Source organism: Silurus meridionalis, chromosome 3, assembly GCF_014805685.1.
Source record: "Silurus meridionalis isolate SWU-2019-XX chromosome 3, ASM1480568v1, whole genome shotgun sequence".
In the NCBI taxonomy this organism is placed as follows: Eukaryota; Metazoa; Chordata; class Actinopteri; order Siluriformes; family Siluridae; genus Silurus; species Silurus meridionalis.
Window position 1 is genome coordinate 33,275,570 of NC_060886.1, and position 13,163 is coordinate 33,288,732.

The window sequence follows — 13,163 nt, forward strand, 5'->3', positions numbered from 1 at the left end:
CATTGTCAAAAAGATCAACCCAGTTTCCAACCTCTGCCTCTCCCTATGCCCAAGCCTTTACTAAAGATTTCATGGGAAGAGGATCTTATTCTTAGTGACAACAGTATCCAAGTTCTGTGTTGCTGGCAAACAATCATTAAATCTCCTGGACCAAGAGAGATAGATGTATGAACTATCATAGGGTTGGACCAGAACACCATTAAGTATAGCTATCCTTTACCACTAGTAAATCAGCTCAGAGCAGCCAAAATCACAACCAAATTCATCAACATCAAGGAAGGAAATAAATGACACAACTGGCCATTATAAGTATTGCATAATGCCATATTGACTTGCTTGTGTCCCATTAATTGCATACATAGATGGATGACACCCTTTTCAAGCCATTCCTGAAAAGAAATATATATTCCACATCAGTCAAGTATTGTTATGTATCCACAAGGTTCTCTTTTACATTAAAGATAAGAAATATGTATTTTATGTCCCTAGAGGTTTGTTCTTGGTTCTGACAAAGTAAGGTATGTGCAAGGGACTCTCAGTTCACACAAAAATATCCCTGTCCTTGTTTCTTTTTTTTGACTTGACAATAGTGAGTGTATTGGATGCAGTGCTGATACTTAATTGTGTGTGGATCCCTTCCTGCTTAACAAGAGCTGGGTGGAGATGTTCAATAATAGCAAGTGGGGCACAATCTGTGACAATGACTTCACGCTGAATCATGCCCATGTGCTCATATAAAGAATTTTATTGGTTCACCTGAACCCTTTCGGCAATTTCATTGGTCTAATGTTATGGGGCTCAGTTTTTTGGCTTGAAGCTTGTGAAACCGAGAAAACACAGGAAAATCCATAAATTAGCCGCTTCATTGTTTAAGCCGGGGTTGAAAGCGTGGGAAAAAGTAGCGGCTTATAGTCCGGAATATACGGTATTATATCATGATACTGCATCACTTCTCATGTTACTGTCTCCTAGATTTGTGGCCTTGTATCGTTTATTGTGTGATTTAAATGTTGTTATCTGGCAATATGGGGAGTAATACAAACAGACACTCACACACCATAATGGTTAGATGCAGTCTGAATATCAACACTAGAAATACCATCTAGAAATTATTTCTAGATGGGATTTTCCAGAAAAAAACAGCAGTTAGAAATGCACACCTTTCGTTAATCACTATTTTGTGTCTTGTGTATATGTTTTACACTGTTTTGTGTTGTCTTGCACTGTCCTGTGTTGTTTTTAAGAGGGGGATTGGGACTGAAGACCTGCCACTGTATAAACTATTAGAGACAACAAGTAACACTGTGCAGATCTACTGTGTATTTTATTTATTTATGTACAAAAATATACAATGTTATGACTATAATCTATAAAAAATATTTATAAAGAGATCACATTTTTAGGTTTTATGTGATGATGGAGGAAGCTGATCTAAGGCACTTGGTGACGGCTGAGGGAACGCGCTTGAATGTGATCTTGTTCTGCTTCAGGATCAGTTGCAAAACAAAGCCCAGGTGCTCGTAAGCTCTTAGTAAACGCTTCATGGAGAAAACATGAAAAGGAAAAGCATTTAAACACATGCAAAGATTATTAAATACAACATACTCTAAAATTAAAACACCCCCAAATACACAGGACCAAAAACAGTGTTATTAAAAAAGGGGCTTCTCTGCATTTAATTGATGCTTTTTCTAAAACAACTCATATAAAGTGACAAGAAAATTCCTTTGGGGTTTTTAGTCACTTACTTTACAAAAACATGCTGTATGTTACCACTGAAATGTTGCAGTAGTTCTATATTGTAAATTTGGACTTTTTAACTGAAGATCAAAGCATGGAGTAGAAGAAATTAATAACACTAATAATAATAATAATAATAATAATAAGAAGAAGAAGAAGAAGAAGAAGAAGAAAAGAAGAAGAAGAACTGCATTAGATATAGAAAAAGTTTAATTGTACCCCACAGTTCACATTGACAATTGTCAGTCTCACACTGCCCTCTAGTGGCACTATCAGTGCTTAATTTTTGCTTAATTCTGTGTAAAAACTATTAATCATCTGTTTGTTTTATACTATTTCCTCTCTCTCTCTCTCTCTCTCTCTCTCTCTCTCTCTCTCTCTCTCTCTCTCTCTCTCTCTCTCTCTTTTTTTCTCTCAGACCAGAGTACAGATGTGTGATATTAAGGAGATGTGTGAGGATGTTATCAGTGTGTCTGGTTACAAACTACTGATGTTTTTGGGAGTGTGGATGAGAGAGCTGGTCTCATAGAAAATGATTATTAAGTTACTGAAAATAATTTGCATTGTTTAGTGGCTGTTTCTCTGATGTAGTGACTGGCAGAGTAATGAAAATACTCCAGCATGTACAATAATTGAGTGACAGTAGGTGGCGCAATAATGACCTTGTTTATTCATGACATAAGAATTAATGATGTCAACATTAATAAAAAAAACACAAAGGTAAAGGAGAGAGATCTCAAAGTAAGCTACCTAGTAGCTGAACTCGTAGCCTAATCAAAAAAAGCCCCACACTGTGGCAGAGACATTAATGCTACCTGCCTGCAAAGCCGCTGATTTGTATTAAAACAGTTTATACATATTTCATAGAAGTATTGTATCGAAGATACTCGTCTTGAAAGTACTCTGTATCGGATTGAAAAGAAAATGATTGGTATCGCTCATCACTATCGACGACACCAGTTGAAATACTTGACTCTGTGTGCTGTGATGTGAAATCAGACACGGGACTGCAGACTGCAGCTCACTGGAAGTATTTAATGTTTCTTCTAAAAAACACACAACAAATCAGCAGCCCTGTGGTGATATTTCACTTATTGTGTGTGTGGTAGACTTATCACCATGTGCCCTCACATTCATAAAAATACAAACAAAAAGTGTAAAATATTCACACAGATAGATAAAGAAACCTCACACAAAAACTTCAGTGAGAAAAAATAAAAAAATTATTTCGGCTGCTTCCTTTAGGGGGCGCCACAGCGGATCATCCTCCTCCACACTACCCTGTCCTCTATTTCTGCTTCTTTCAACCAAAAATATATAATAAATAAATATAAAAGTAATTAATATAAAATTAAACCAGTTTATCATAAATTTAGGAAAAACCCACCACTCCAATGAGATTACAATACAGAAAGGGAAGAGGAGGAGTCAGGACAGGAAGTGACATCAGCTTCTATTATCAAGGCATTTAAGAGAAGCACCCATTTTGATCAGGCAACTACATTTATAAACACAGATATGAGTATAAACAAGACAAATCAACAGTTTAGTATGAATTGAAACAGGACATGTAAATTGAACAGGGTAAATTATACACCTGTTACATACATCTATAGGTTTAAAACGAGGAAAAGGTTTGTTACGGCACATGCGATGTGGGCGTGGCTAAATGACGCTGATGTGAAACGGAATCCAGAGATTCATCGTGTTTTATCTGTAAGTTTTACCGTCAAATCTTTCCATTCAACATGTTTCTATTATTTATACAGTAATATTCTTATAGGAAAGCTTTTTTAACAAGATTGAAGCCTTTTATGCTTTTGAAGGCGTTCATGGAAGTATTTCTTCCCGTGATGCATTGCGAGATGCATAAATTAATCAGTTAAAATAAATATAAAATTGTAAAGAAGTAAACATGAAAAATTACAGTATTGTGTTCAAAATGACGCTTTAACACTACAATTTACAATATAATGTATATATTGTAATCAAATTAAGTGAGTGAACTTTTTCATCTACCATGATCATGTGAATTGTAAAGATCTCTTGGTATAAATACAGTGTATGAAATATTAGAGTTTGGTCTGGGTCGGAATACACGCTCATGCCGAAATTCACCTGCTGTGTGTGTTACCAGTGGGTGAACTAAATAAATGGAAGATTGCGTGTGTGTTCCTGACTTGGGTCTTTTTACTATTTAACACTGACTTGCAGTAATAACTCTATTTTTGTGTTAAAATATATCATTTTTTAATATATAATTTAATGTTACAGCATATTTGTTTTATATTCTGTCTCTCTGTTAAAATAAATCTAATATAAAAATTCTAAACTGTTAATTTCTTTGTAAGGGGGTAAATTTACAAAAATCTTTTATTTCTTTAACTGCATCAGGGACGAGCATCTTGTTGACAGCGGCTTTGCAGGCAGGTAGCATTAATGTCTCTGCCACAGTGTGGGGCTTTTTTTGATTAGGCTACGAGTTCAGCTACTAGGTAGCTCACTTTGAGATCTCTCTCATTCACCTTTGTGTTTGTCATGAATAAACAATGTCATTATTGCGCCACCTACTGTTACCCAATTACTGTACATGGTGGAGTATTTTCATTACTCTGACAGTCACTACATCAGAGAAACAGCCACTAAACAATGCAAATTATTTTCAGTAACTTAATAATTTTTTTTGGAGCAATATGAGACCAGCTCTCTCATCTACACTCCCAAATACATCAGTTGTTTGTAACCGTATCATACAAATAAATAGTTTAAAAATCATACATTGTGATTTCGGATTTTTTTATTTTAGATTATGTCTCTCACAGTGGACATGCACCTACGATGACAATTTCAGACCCCTCCATGATTTCTAAGTGGGAGAACTTGCAAAATAGCAGGGTGTTCAAATACTTATTTTCCTCACTGTATGTATATTTTGCAATGTTTCTTCTTATTTACATCTGTAAAAAATACCAAGACTAAAAGGTAAATAAAACCTGTTTTCCACACTCTTTATTGTTCTTTTACCAGGTCGTAAGTGTTCCACCTGCTGCAAGTGTTCCACCTGCTTTACTCCACTCCTACTGCTGTAGCGCCCTCTACCTCCACCCCACCATTATACAGCCTGCACTTACATTATCACTGCTCATTCATTATTTTCATATTTCAGTATTTACTCCACACGCAATTATCTCTGGAACGTCCCCAAAGCCTTTTATAGTCATATTGTCTTTTATTGAATAGAAGATCATTTGTGTTTTCTTTAAAAGGGAAATCAGATCTTTACATTTCCAGCACATGTGTGATTTTACATGATTTTACAAGTCACGGTTTGGTGAATCCTTCAGCAACAATTCAGCAGCCAAACCTAATGTAAATGTACCAATGCAGATTCCTGTCATTTAAAAGATCTTCATATGTCATTATCATCATCATTATTATGCTTAAGTTCATAATATACAATATGTGTCTTTACAGCCTGGTAGTCAAAGTTCATCTCCTTCAGCCAGTCCTTCATCTGCATCCAGACCTGCTGTTTCTTCCAGTTCTGCTCCTTTAACCATTTCTTCCTGGTGTTTTGAGTCACTCAGAGACTTGATATTATTTTACCATTTATTTTGTGGATTTACTACTATTATAATCTATAGTTATTTATCATTAGGTTGTTGTTTCAGACCCAATTAGGATCATTTTTTAAATCTTTGTACTTGATTATATCTATTGTTAATTAACCTTTATTAATATATACATTGATTTGTAATATTGTAGCATTTTCAGTAATTAAAAATAAAATGTTTTATTGTTTATAGAACAGTGACTCGTGAATTATTCTGTGAACCTGCTGAACCCATTATCATCCTCATTATTATTATTATTATTATTATTATTATTATTATTATTATGTAGAATATAAATATAAAAGATAAATACAGAACATGTCCCATATAATGAAAAAGAGACTTTTGTTAAAAAAGTGTTAAAGGTTAAATAAGTACATTAACAAAAGAAATAAACATGCATTTTATGCACTTTATTGGAATTTCCAGTAAAAAAAAAGTCAAATCACAAAGATATTAATGAACATGAGTGACAAGTGATGTATTTTTATTCACATCATCAGTATTTGTGTGCACTATTGAGGGATTCGAACCAGCGTCATTCACATCAGAGATTCTCTCTGGGAAGCACAAAAGGCAGTTTGCTATAAAATATATACATCAATCTGCCAACAACCATAAGAAATGTGCAAGACATGTTTCCATTACCTTTTCTTTTTTCTTCCATTTTACATTTTTCTTTCTCTTTTTCCTGTTTTTCCTTCTTTCCCTTCTTTTCCCTCTTCCCACCCCTTAACAGACTATTGATCCCAGCTTCACACAGCTCACATCCTCAACTCTCAGTCTCACACTGCCCTCTAGCGGCACTATCCGGACGTGCTTTATGCTCCATTCTGTACTAATGTGACTTCTGTTTGTGTTTTTTAGCAGTGATTCTCAATCTTTTTCTGCCATTTACCACTTCAGAGGGGTGGATTTTTAAACCCACTTGTCCTCTGTCACCTTAAAAAAGTATAATAAAATACTTCAAGTTGAAAAATGTCTAATTTATTAAACTAACCAATTCTAAATGATCATCAACTAGCATCAAAAACAAAAATAGAGAAAAGAAAGGTGTAATTGTGTTATCACTTTGCCTTTCTGTCACTTTGCAATCTGTGTAAAATAGAGCAAATGCATACATCTTTTAACAACTGAGTTGTAGACTTGATACTGTCACTCTGACAGATGAGATCTGTATTTAATTTTCAGTTTAGCAACATCTAAAAGTTTAAAAATAAGATGTGGCAAAAGGAACAGGATAACACAAACCACAATTATATTTTCTTTAAAGATGAATTTTGGTTTATTGCTTCTACCATCTACGTTTTTTTGTCTGCTTGTGCTGAATTACCTGTTTGCTTGTTTTTTGTGATCAATGTCACACATTTATCCATTGAATAGATTTTCACAACATTGTTTGTGTTGCTTTGTGTGTATGAACTTTATTCATGGTGAAATTTATTAATGAAGAACAAATAAATAAATAAATAAATCCTGCCGTTCATTGCGCCCACCTGTCATATCTTTATTCTCCACTAGAGGGCCCACACTTTGAGAACCACTGAGCTAGGCTAACTAGCCGGCTAACTAATCTTAGCTTTAATAGTCTTCATCCTCAGTCTAAATATTCTACATTTAGTGAGTTATAAACACAATATAAGTGTCTGACGAATGTATTTGGTTTTGGTCAACTTTCAATTAAATATTCTAAGAAACTAGTTAACACAAAAACAGCGCTAGCAAACCCGGCTAGCATGAGGCTAATGATGATGTCTCCTACACCATTAGCCGAAAGGTCCATTTCTGCTCACTGCAACATTTCTGGAAATATTATCTCTCATTTATTCTTTATTTTTTAGTCAAATTTAGACTAAACGGAGCTCTTTACTGATGTGGTGTGGAAAAGTCACGTGTCCCAATACATTTGGTCACACAGTGTAGATCAGACGCAGGATTGGTCTGTTTTGTGTACATGCAGGATTCAGGAGCATTTTTATTTTTTATCATATTGATATTTAAAGTTAGTTTTGTATTAAACTTGTTCAAACCTAGAAGCCTTTTTCTAAGACGCACCACCCAGTAACAGTCACTCGTTCCTCCACTTGCTCTCAGCTCAGGTTGGTGTGCAGCACGGCAGCACTTGGTGTCTAACAAAAGCCACTATCACATCCCTGGGGGGCCTCGAACCACCAACCTTTCAGTTAACAGCCAAACGCACTGACCGATTGCACCACAGAGACATTAGCATTTTTTTTTTTGGTCATTTTGAAAGCTACATTGGCACATAAACATTAAAAAAATAAACCCTGTGTCTCTGATTGTATTATTCCCCATTCTACTGGATCCACTGCAGTTTACTGGGTGGCACCTAAAACATCAGATCCTGGGAGATGCACAGGCTAAAACTCAGACACACACACACACACACACACACACAAAAACCCTCACCACAACCGATAGTTCAAACCACATACAGAAAATAAACTCCTGAAATGTTTAATCAGATTTATTAATAATAACAAAATACAAATTCAATACCTGTGCCTTCTTTGCTAAAATATATATAATTCTGAAATATTATTTGTACCTTTGTGTGTTTGCATCTATTACATTTTATTATTTGACATCTTTGTAGTTTTTCCGGTAATCAAAAATAAAATGTTTTATTGTTCATATAACAGTGACTCGTGAATTATTCTGTAAACCCACAGCATCTTCTGTGTTGCCTGTCCAGAGTAAAAAACAACCCTATGTATTCACAATTCAAGTTTCAGTGACACGTCAAATAATGTCACAGTTAAAGTATGTTTAAACCAATGATATTTGCATGGGAGGATCATGGGAATATCTTTTGGGTTCAAACAAAGACGACTATTGTCACAGCCATTTGTTGGTCAAAATTACCACCATAAAGGATGCTTACCACAGTGAGACTAAAGCATTATATACTCATGTATGGGTAGGATAGGAAAACATCTGGAATATCAGAGGAAGAGTCATGGCATTTTGACATAAAGGGAAGATTCAGACAAACTTTTGATTTTCCACCAATAAGAACCAACAACCATTAGCTTTTTAACGCCCGAACAGGGACTTGAACCCTGGACCCTCAGATTAAAAGTCTGATGCTCTACCGACTGAGCTATCCGGGCTCTGCTCACATGTCTGCTGTTGCAACACCTGGCCTCAATAAAATACTTGTCTCTGTGCAAAAAAACAAACTTGAAAACAAACTTGACATTTCATCACAGAACAAATGACTGACACTAAGTTCATTATTTCACTGTATGGTGTAACAGATTGTTTCCTGTACATATGAAAACTAACTCTTGAATCTTAATTACACCAACAATCAGGAACTTTAAATGCGGAAAATTTCAGAGACTGCAACGTGACCATCAGACTCCATTTGTCATTACAACCGTGACGAGAAACATGCAAAGCCAACTCTGTGCCATGAGGCAGGTTCCTGCAGCAACTCTGACCTGTTGGCACAACGTTAGCGCATCTGACTCCAGATCCAAACATTGTGTGTTCAAATCACGCCGAGGTCATGGTTGCAGCGCTCTTGCTTTGTGGCCTCTTTTAGCAGCTGTTCTATCTTTGATTGTCTAATGTGGAGACTGAATTTGTCCAAAGTGGAGTCTGTCTCATCAAATTAACATTACTATATTATAACCCTCCTATAACATGTTACCAAGCTTTGTCAGGTTTGACTCGCTAAAGGACTTGGAGGAGATGAACTGAGATGATCAGTCAAAGGGAAATTAAAATGTATCTTTATTTTAAAACTGTTATGGACTATGAATTAATATCCTTCTAAAAGTTGCTAAGTAACACCATGACATCATTGTGCGATGACGTCATTTCGTCGTTGAAGTGCAAGACTGCGACTTTATGTTACAAAGTATATAGAAAATGTAGTACAGTAAAACCCCATTGTACAAACAACCTATAGTACGAGCAAACGGAGATACGAGCGACCTTGCTCGCAAAATTTTACCCTATTTCACTAGCAAATTTCGAAGGCACGAGCAAACCCATGCTGCAGGTTCCCCGTTTTCGGCGGAGTGAAGCATCAGTCGCTAGATGATGACGTATCACTCGGTCGCTCTCGTTGTTCAGTGCAGCAAAACATAACTTTTTGTGTTATATTTTTATTTCACTAGAAATCTTGAAAATGTCTCCCAGAAAATCAGTGATGGTGCTGTGAAAAGGAAAGTAAATAGAATTACCATGGAAACCGAGAAGGTTACGAGCATGGTACGCATCTCACACTCGCAATTAACCACTACCACATGATTAAGTGTTCAATTATGTTTACATTACGGTAATGTGCAGAACAGTACAAATACTTTTTAAGTGCAGAAATAAGCGATCGAATGAGATCTCGAACGGATTAAATCGCTTTTACATTCATTCTTACGGAGAAAATCGGTTCGAACGTACGAGCAAATGGACACATGAGCAATTTTCAAGAACGAACTATGCTCGTACAACGAGGTTTTACTGTACAGAGTCTCTGTATTTTCTGAGCAGCGCTGCAGCGCCCCCTGTCACCAAACAGGTGAACACTTCCCAATAAAGAACAATCAATCAATCAGTGTATGTTCAAGGCTGGTCAGGGAACATTGATGGATACAGATAAGACACTATACAGTGCATTTGAAGAAAACATTCACTTGTTTTAAGGTCAGTGTTACTCTGATATAATTTTAATTTTTTATTTTTTTTAGAACGATCACAAAAACACAATGAATTTTCTCAAATTGTCGGGTAATCTCAGCAAAAATATAATTATTATTATATAAATTGTAAATTGTATGTGTTATGTTCAAAAATAGATTAAATAACAAAGGTGCATATGACATACATATTAGGTCTAAACATCAAGCATCGATTTTAGATGCATCTTCAATGGAATGAATTTGTGTAGGCAGAACACATCAATAAAAGGAACTACATACCTGTTTTTACTAACGAGCCTTACTCCCTTTCCACTTGGTCTCCTGAACACACAACATATGTACCTTTCTCCTCTCCATCATATCAGCTACCTCTCTCCCTTTACCAGTAATAGTAATTGGGACCGGCACTAAGAGTGCACTGGCTTGTGCAACCCTATTGGCTGGGTTTTTCCTATCGATCTGTCTAATTTATATATCCATCTTCCTGCTAGTCTGTATTAACAGTTTTTTTCTGGCTGTTTTTCCCACTATTTGGTAACCATCTACTTGTTTATTCTGTATGTCTGTGTTTGAAATACAAAGGGGAATAATTATTTCATTATTGTTTTGATTTCTAATGAAAATAAAGTCACTGTCAGAAGTGGGATTCGAACCCACGCCTCCATGTGGAGACCAGAACACTCAGTTTCCTGGAAGGTATTGAACCTTGAGTCTGGCGCCTTAGACCGCTCGGCCATCCTGACATACAAGCCTGTGTTTTTATCCCCTTAGTGGCTGAAAAAACTATTTTTGCAAGTTTCTGTCTACTTGTTTGTCTTATCTATTCTTCTTTTTGTGTTTCTTATCTATCTACATCAGTCTTATCTTTTTTTCTGTCTGAATGCATATATATGCCTGCTCATCTTTCCTATCAATCTATTGATCTCTCTAATTTATATATCCATCTGCCTGAAAATGAAGTTAGTGTCAGAAGTGGGATTTAAACCCATGCCTCCATGTGGAGACCAGAACACTCAGTTTCCTGGAATGTATTGAACCTTGAGTCTGGTACTTTTCAAATATTACTCTGTCTGTCTATCTATCTATCTATCTATCTATCTATCTATCTATCTATCTATCTATCTATCTATCTATCTATCTATCTATCTATCTACATAACGTGTGTTGCACTGGAGGATTAATTTCGCCTCTTTTATATTTATTTATTTATTTATTTATTTATTTATTTATTTATTTATTTATATTTTAATTAAAAATGATCAAACAGAAATGTTTTATACAAAAAAACTAATTAAACATTTTGTTACCTAGTAAATGTATGCAGGCTGAACAACAACCATAGAAGATCCACATATAGAACACAAGCAGAGAAAAGATGATGATCAGGAATGTCTCTGTTCTCAGTCATGTTTACATCACTGACTCCCTCTGTCTCATTCATGTTAACCCCAAACTCTTGTTGCCTTCTGACTGCTTATTGTTGACTTCGTAAACTAGTCTACATCTGTGGTGTGTGAGAGCCAAACAGAAAAATTGCCATTGGTTTCTCTTTGATGCACGCAAGCCACAGTGGCCTTAAGGCAGAACCTTGTGTAGTCATGGTTAAGTGGGTAAGGTGACGGATTTGAAATCCATTGGGGTTTTCCTGCACCATGTTAAAATCTTGCCTACGTTTGTTTCTTACACATTTCCCACAGCTTGTTCTGCCAGAACACAGCTCTTTAACACTGCAGCAGAACTATTTTAAGTCAACCCTGTAGATAATTAAACCGCAAACGAAATACGTCTGCTACATTTGCGTGTTCAAGTCTTCTGTTGCTTGTTTGATACTGAAATATTTTGGCAAAATTTCACTGAATATCGAAGACTCATCCAAATGCTTGAGCATGTCTTTGGACAAAAATAGTTGAAACCTCGCTGTGACACACCAGTCTAGCTTTCATTTGACATTACTGGCTTGAACACTTGTTTTGTTATCATGATCGTTAAGCATGGTCTCTCATTTGAACAGAATCTGATTCCAGGAATGGCACAAAAGTGTGCAGCTGTGTGGCTAAATCTGTGTGTAAATAAAGTGCAAAGGGAAAAAAATGCAATGTCAATCTGCTAGTTTTCTCAGATTCTTTATTTTATCGTTTCTATAGTGGCATTTTATCTTATTAATTCAATTAGGAGATGGATCATAGATGAACCATGACACTCTTATTTACAGCGTTTGTGAAAGAAAAAGTGTCACATAAAAGTAAATCAGTGTATTGCATAATGTGAACAAGTGAAAAGGACAGATTTCACAACAATGCTGTACAGAGTACACTGATCTGCATAATCCAGTCCTTTATTGTTTTCTGAAAATAAGCTTAGTATGTGTGTTTTGGACCTATCTGGTTGTTCGGAGAAATAAATACAAATCTTGACAAACTAAAAGAAAAACTGTGTGCAGTGCAGGATACCCTTTGTATTCTATTTGACAAGAGCTCGTGAGACTGTTTAACATAGAGCTAAAACGAGCACCTTTTGACTAGCATTTGCAGCGACCCTCGATCTCGATGGATCTAGGCTTTGGACCCGCTGATTAAATTCTGCAGTATTTACGGAAGGAGATTTGACCAAATTTATAAAGTGGCAGCGGTGGGATTCGAACCCACGCCTCCAAAGAGACTGGAGCATAAATCCAGCGCTTTAGACCACTCGGCCACGCTACCAGTAGACAAACTCCGAGATAGGACTGCCAGCTTGTGGAGGAGATGCTGTTGCGGCATGCACAAAACACGCTTAACAAAAGACTTTTGTTTGAGAACAAAGAAATAAAAAAACACACAACAGGCTGTGCAGAATTGGCAGTCCATTGCATTGCCCTCTGATTGTCAACAATCATCCACATATAATAACAGGATTCAGAAGCAAGTTTTTTTGCCACTGTCGTTTTGCCACAGCTGTGACGATCCATCATGGAAACAGACAACCTTTACAAAATAGACAGCAACAAAAACAGCTTCAGAAATTCCTCTAAAGGTAGCGGCACACTTGCGTCGTCTGCCAATGGTAAATTTTGGTTTGTTGTCTCAGTTGGGCTCTTGATGCCACTGGAGGCATTTAAGTGGACAGCAAGAAAGAAGGGGAGCAACAATCCCTAGGAAAG

The 13,163-nt window shown here is 36.2% G+C and overlaps 3 non-coding genes across 3 annotated transcripts; all 3 read right to left on the bottom strand.

Moving 5' to 3' along the window:
- Positions 1-8,415: 8,415 nt before the first annotated feature.
- trnak-uuu lies at positions 8,416-8,488 on the bottom strand. Its single transcript has one exon. It is a non-coding gene; the product is annotated as a tRNA-Lys (tRNA).
- Positions 8,489-10,656: 2,168 nt separating this feature from the next.
- trnal-caa lies at positions 10,657-10,767 on the bottom strand. Its single transcript has 2 exons — positions 10,730-10,767; positions 10,657-10,702 (listed from the first exon to the last, which is right to left on the bottom strand). It is a non-coding gene; the product is annotated as a tRNA-Leu (tRNA).
- Positions 10,768-12,644: 1,877 nt separating this feature from the next.
- On the bottom strand, positions 12,645-12,726 carry trnai-uau. The gene has a single exon. It is a non-coding gene; the product is annotated as a tRNA-Ile (tRNA).
- Between the last annotated feature and the right edge of the window lie 437 nt (positions 12,727-13,163).